The sequence below is a fragment of the Asparagus officinalis genome, chromosome 1 (assembly GCF_001876935.1).
Source record: "Asparagus officinalis chromosome 1, Aspof.V1, whole genome shotgun sequence".
NCBI classification, from domain to species: domain Eukaryota; kingdom Viridiplantae; phylum Streptophyta; class Magnoliopsida; order Asparagales; family Asparagaceae; genus Asparagus; species Asparagus officinalis.
In genome coordinates, this window is record NC_033794.1 from 126,866,804 (window position 1) to 126,873,349 (window position 6,546).

The following is a 6,546-nucleotide window of genomic DNA, read 5'->3' on the forward strand; positions in this document are numbered from 1 at the left end:
ACTTGAATGTAATACCAAATACCAATTTTAAACAACTCAAGGATTTCAGAACCTAATAATAGCAATTTCAATGAGAGAATAATTTCAAAATATTAGGGGAAGTAAGGCCTCCCACCCGTGAATGCAGCTCCGCCGTTTTTAGGTTTCTTATCGTGTATGCCCGACTACGTTTTACGATAAATATCAAAGGATTTTTTGTGTGTATACATCTTAAATCATGTATATTTATGAAACTATCTTAAACCATCAACTTGGAGAAAGTACTCTAAAATCAGTCAATCGTCAATTTTGATTTACTAGCTTGCAATGTAAAATGCCAATAAAGTAGTTATAATCTTTTTTTTTTAACTTTCCATCAAACTTTATGGTATCTTGATTTGAGATTATCTTTTTGTAGAGTTGATGACTTGGGATAGTATTGTGAATGCTAAGATTTTGAAGAAAAATTTACGAATACCCATGATCTACGGGATGTATATATGAAAATCTAATGATTAAAACACAAAACATGATTTTTTTTTTTAATAATACACTTTAAAAACAACCTCATTTGCAAAAAAAAATGTAATAAAATAGCTGTCCTTTAATTATTCTTCCTGATTTTATCTATTTTTCCTGTCAACTCCTAAAATGGAAGTTATCTGTCATCTCATAATGCGTGTGAAACGTTCCAAAAGTTCAGGGTGTTTCATGTAAGTCCCCATAATCTAGGGTGCTTGACTAATTTCAAAATTTTAAAAGGTTTTACGCAAATCACCTCATATTGTATAGGGGTTGTAAAATTCTTACTTACTACAAATAGGATAAGCAACGGCAGTGGTGTTCAGTGGGCGGTAAGCGGACTCGACACGGGAAGATACTTTTGAGTAGGGAAAATTTGCAAAATAGACCGTTTTTATAAAGTAATTAGCGAAATAAACCGTTTTTTGAAGTAATTAGCAAAATAGACCGTTTTTTGGCAAAAGAGGTCGATTTTGAAAAAGGGTTCAGAAAACATACGGGACTACTAGTCCCGTATGTTTAATCTCATAATTAGCAATGACTTCTCTCTCCGCCCCTTGCCGCGCCTGCCTCCCCGCAGGCCCTCCCCGGCGCGCCCTCCCCCCTCCCCTCCGCCTCCCCGCCTCCGACGCCGCGCTCCTGCCACCTCCCTCCGCTCCTGCTCCTGCCGCAGGCCAGGCAGGCAGCACCACCGCCGCCTCTGGAGAAGCCGAAGCGCCGGCGACGCGCGGCAAGGCCTGCATGCCGCGGTCCGCCTCGGACCACCGAGGTGGCGTCGTAGAGCGTGACCCTCCTCGGGTCGGCGAAGGAGCTCGGATCCTGGACGGAGGGGGTCCCCATGGAGTGGACGGAGGAGGGGTGGATCTGCGAGGTCAAGATCCGCGGAGGGGAAGCCCCAGAGTTCAAGTTCGCGGTGGTTTCGGGCGGGGAGGGAGGGAGTTTGGCGTGGGAGGGTGGGGGGAATAGGGTTCTGAAAGTTCCCGACGGGGGAGGGGCCTTCGATCTGGTGTGTCGTTGGAACAGGACCGACGAGGGTGCCGAGCTTTCGGCGGTGGGCGAGGTCGAGGGTGAGGTTGCGGAGGGGGTCGGGAGCGGTGAGGTCGTTGCTGTTGAAGGGGAGTTGAGTCCGGTAATCATGAGATTAAACATACGGGAGTAGTAGTCCCGTATGTTTTCTGAACCCTTTTTCAAAATCGACATCTTTTGTCAAAAAACGGTCTATTTTGCTAATTACTTCAAAAAACGGTCTATTTCGCTAATTACTTTATAAAAACGATCTATTTTGCAAATTTTCCCTTTTGAGTATTGACGTGGCCCAAGTAGGATGGAGGTGTTGGCAAATATCTCTCAGATGACCCCCTTCAGAAATGCCATAATTCCCCGAAGTTTTGGAATTCTCAGAAAACCCCCTTTAACTCCCGCGTTTAGTACAAAATCCTCTAAAAGTGCGTAGCACAATTTCCTCCTCAAAAATATCTCCATGTGCAATTTATCTGCCCATGTGAAAACTGCAGTCAATGTTGTTGTTTTTTTAATGTTGAAAGTTGAAAAAGGTTTTCTGAGGACCCACAACTTGATAAAAGTTTTGTGAGGTTAAGGGGCGTCATCTGAGAAATACTCAATCTGAAGGGGTTTCTGTAAAATTTACCAATTAGGCTACACTTTTTCAGTTGGCACCACCTAATAATAAGTCGTGGCTAGTATAGAGCGACCCCACGAGTCTGCTTTTATATGTGAAAATCACATCACTCTTTTAAAAGAGACCGGAGGAAAATATCGACATTGTTTTCAGAAAAAATAAAAAATAAAAAATTTTCAGTTTAAGAGTACTCCAAATTTCCTTTTTAACTTTGATTGGCCTATAGCGAATGAAATAACACGTGTTTTTTTTTTTAGAAAAAGGATGGACTACCACAAAGGTAATCCACCCAGCTAAATTAATCAAAAATAATTGTTACATAAAAAATACACACCCACAACCAAGAGTGAGTATTATAGTCCATATCAGAAGCTACAGAGAATGAAAAACAACACTCCTCTGTACATAACCATGGATCTCCAACAAGGAGAAGATCATAATAAGTTCTAACAAAAACCAAAAGCAGAGCAGTTCACAATGGAACAGAGTTCTAAAGGATAAAAAACAAAAAACATCACTACTGAACCATTTGTAACTCATTCTAGCTGAATCACCATACTCTCCCCACCTTTGTCCTCTCTTCTAACCGCTCCAGCAGCTTGAATTCTATCAGCAATCCTCTTTCTCCTCCTTTCCTGTAATCTGGCAGCTCGAGCAGAAGCCTTTTCAGAACCTAGCCAAAATGTTGCGAATGTCATAATTTTGTTCAAAAGCTCAGGGGATTTCTTCCTTTTATTAGAAAAGATTCTATCATTACGTTACTGCCATATACACCAAACTAAAGAACAGATGAGTACATCCCTTTTCAATTTACAGTTCTCAACATCACCAGTTTTCCATTTAAGCCAAATTTCTTTCAAAGAATCCAAACTAAAATTTTCCTCAATCTCCAAATTGAATTGAATTGATCTCCATACTGAGGAAATAAACTCACATTTGATAAAAAGATGAGTGTGATTCTCCTCCAATTTAGAACATAAACAGCAAGTTTTATCCAAAAGAACTCCTTTCTTTTCCAGAACATCTTTTGTATTCAAACTTTGTCTTAGAGCCAACCATACAAGGAATTTCACTTTTAAAGGAATAGGAAGTTGCCATAAATTTGCACAATCATATCTTACACCCCCATCAATTAAAAATTGATAAAAAAAATTCACTATGAAACTCCCTCTTGTCTCCCACAGCCATTTTCTTTTATCCTCCCCTTGCTCTAGACATATGAAATTTATTAAACTCATCATAGAACAGTATTGGGAAACAAGAACCCCAACTAACTGCTTCTTAAACTGAATATTCCATCTCCACATATTATTCTCTTTCTTTCTCATGCTATTAACATCAGCAAAAGGATACAATGTTATAACAAATAAGGATGGAAATAAAGATGCAAGAGTAAATGAGCCTAACCATTTGTCCAGCCAAAATAAAGTATGATTTTCTTTTCCAACCTCCACTTGAGAGTTGCATAAAAAACTTTCAATATTAACAAAAAAGTTCCTCAAAAAATATGATAAGAGAGCTCTCCCAGAATGTATGTATTCTGTCCAGCTTTTCTTTTCAAAATATTTACAAAAGCTAATTTGTTTCCAAGGACCAAGCTTTCCATCAAACCATTTCCAAAGCCATTTTCCTAATAAAGCTTTATTCATGATTCTCAAATTTATGATCATTTCCAAAGCCATTTTCCTAATAAAGCTTTATTCATGATTCTCAAATTTATGATACCTAAACCACCATAATGTTTAGGTCTACATACCTAATAAAGCTTTATTCATGATTCTCAAATTTATGATACCTAAACCACCATAATGTTTAGGTCTACATACCTCCTCCCAATTTACCAAATTAGTGCATTTTTTATTATCCAAGGACCCAATCCACAAAAATATTCTCCTCATTTTATCAATTTTATCAATAATCCATGAAGGAAAAAGAAAGAAAGATAGCCAAAAAATTGGCATAAAGAATAGGACTGAGTTAACTAAAACTAGTCTACCACCTCTTGATAAAGATCTGCCTTTCCACAAAGATAGTCTCCTTTCAATCTAAATAATACCTGATCTTGATATTTTTGAAATATGGATATATCTAACTCTAATAGTGTCTATACTCTATATAGAATTTTACAGAAAAATATTTTTTTTCAAAAATAAGGAAAAATAATCTATGTCAATATCATATGATCATTGGCAATTTTCAATAAAAATATCCATTACGGAAAATAACCCTAAGCTTTCAATTGACTAATAGTAACTGTAACATACTACTAAGAAGGAGAAGAGGATGAGAGAGTATTTATAAAGAATAAATAAGATCAAAAATGTTAAAAAAATATAGTTTCTGTTATGTATCATGTGTCAAGTGTCAACGCATGATAATCTAGTATGCTTACTTGAAAATCACGGGATGTTTTGCTATACACATTATCTAGGCAGGGCCGGCCCTACCTTAAGGGGGCGTTTGGTTAGTTTCCTAAAAACCAAGAAAAGAAAATCGGTATAATGAAACCAATAAAATAATATTTTTATCCATTTCTATCCCTAAAACTCACCCACAACATCCAATAAAATAATATTTTTATCCTCCAACTCATCTCATTTCATCTCATTTCTTACCTTTAAAAATAAACCAAACATAAGAAATATGTCACATCATCCAACTCATCTCATCTCATCTTATCTCATTTTTAAAAATCACACACATCATCCAATAATATTGTGACAACTCATCTCATCTCATTAAACCTTCCTTTCCATCCATTTCCTCAAAAAAAAAACAAGAAATTAATTTCCTTAAGTATGTGTCACATCATCCAATAATATACCTCCAACTCATCTCATCTCATCTATTTTCTTATTTTTTAAAAATGAACCAAACACAAACAACCTCAAAACATCATCCAATAATATACCTCCAATTCATTTCCTTATTTTTTTTAACCAACCAAACAACATCAAAACAAGTTTTTTTTTTAAAAAAATCACTCACATCATCCAATAATAAGGTAACAACTCATCTCATCTCATCTCCTATTTTATAGTTTTCTTCTTTTTTAGGCCAACCAAATAACCTCAAAACAATTATTATAGGAAATATGTTTCCTATTCTTTGATTTTCTTTTTTTTTTTTGCGAAACGAACAGCCCCTAAGGCAATCAAGGTCTTTGCCTTGAACCTCATCTTGGATAGGGCCCACCCCACCCTACGCACCCACAACTCTTTTCCCTTAGCTAAAACCCTAACCCTATTTTATTTTTCTCATTTTCTCATTCCTTCCCGCCGCCTCCTCTGACCTCTCTAATTCTCTCACTCTCAAACAATGAACAACAAACTCCCAACTGAGTCTCCAGTCTCTCCGACTCCCCCAAGGGCTAAGCTCTTAACTCTTCGCCTCTTCCAGTCTTCCTACCCCCACCGGCGACGCCGCTAGCCACCTGGCCGATGCTTTGATTCATTTAGCAGAAATTAGTGAAGATCCAAAGATAAAAAACGAAGCTAATAGCGTCGCAACTTATGAGATTGAAAATTTTGAATTCTTATTAGCTATGAACTTTTGGTATGACATACTGTTTGCTGTTAATTCAGTTAGTAAAATCTTACAATCTAAAGATATGCATATTGATATTGCCATAGATCAATTAAAGGGGCTTATTGTATATTTAGAAAATTATAAACAAAATGATTTTATGTCTGCTTTGAATTCAACTAAAGAACTAGCTAATGAACTGAACGTACAACCTATATTTCTTAAAAAACGTAAAGTTCATATAAAAAATAATTTGATGAAAATATTGATAATAAAATAATATTTAACGCTGAAGATTCTTTTCGTATTGAATATTTCTTGTACATAATTGATAAATCGATTGGCTCAATTGAAAGTAGGTTTGAACAATTTAAAACGTATGAAAAAAATTTGGATTTTTGTTTGATTTGAAAAAAATTAAAAGCTTTAGATGATATTGAATTGAAAGAATATTGTCCTAATCTCGAAAATGCACTGAAACATGATAAACATTTAGATATTAATGGACTTGATTTGTTCTCAGAATTGAGAGTGCTTAGGGAAATTTTAAAAGTAGAGATTAATAATCCAATTGAAGTGTTGAACTATATAAAGTGGTTAAATTCTTTTTCAAATATTTGTATTGCTTATCGTATATTATTGACTATACCCGTAACAGTTGCTTCCGCTGAAAAAAGTTTTTCAATATTAAAATTACTAAAATCTTATTTAAGATCGACCATGTTACAAGATAGATTGAATGGTTTAGCAATACTATCTATCGAAAGTATTATGTTAGAAAATATTAAATATAAAACTTTAATTAGTAATTTTGCAGCTCAAAATGTAAGAAGAATGAGATAAAATCTATTATGAGTGACCAGTCCAATTCCCGCAATAGA